Raw genomic sequence first — 496 nt, 5'->3', positions numbered from 1 at the left:
CGTGCGAGAGGAGGAGAGTTGAAACTAACAGACCTTCAGCGCCTGGCTTCCGCTAAGACGTCTCTATTATTACCATGCCTCCATGTCATTCATGTGGACATGTTTGGACCCAGAGAAGCAAGGGCATCCTCCTAGGAGTGATGTAATGCACAGCAGACCTGTGTGGTGTGTGTGTGTGTGTGTGTGTGTGTGTGTGTGTGTGTGACTCTGACACGCCACCTGCGTGCAATAGCAGACCAGGCCCAGGCAGGCCACTCCCTCTCTCTATCTCTCACACATACACGCACGCACACACGCACACACACACACACGCACGCACACGCACACACAAACGCACGCAGACACACACACTACAGCACATCGATGGGCAGAGTCACGCACATGAACACTTCATCTCTCTCATATGGCTCTGAGTTGGATGCCGACTGATTGCTCTTACACATGAGCCAATGATCTAGTCATATAGTTCAAGACAGTTCATTCCTTGTGTATTTTG

The sequence above is a fragment of the Argentina silus genome (assembly GCF_951799395.1).
Source record: "Argentina silus genome assembly, chromosome: 19".
NCBI lineage: Eukaryota > Metazoa > Chordata > Actinopteri > Argentiniformes > Argentinidae > Argentina > Argentina silus.
Note: the sequence above shows the minus strand (reverse complement) of the source record.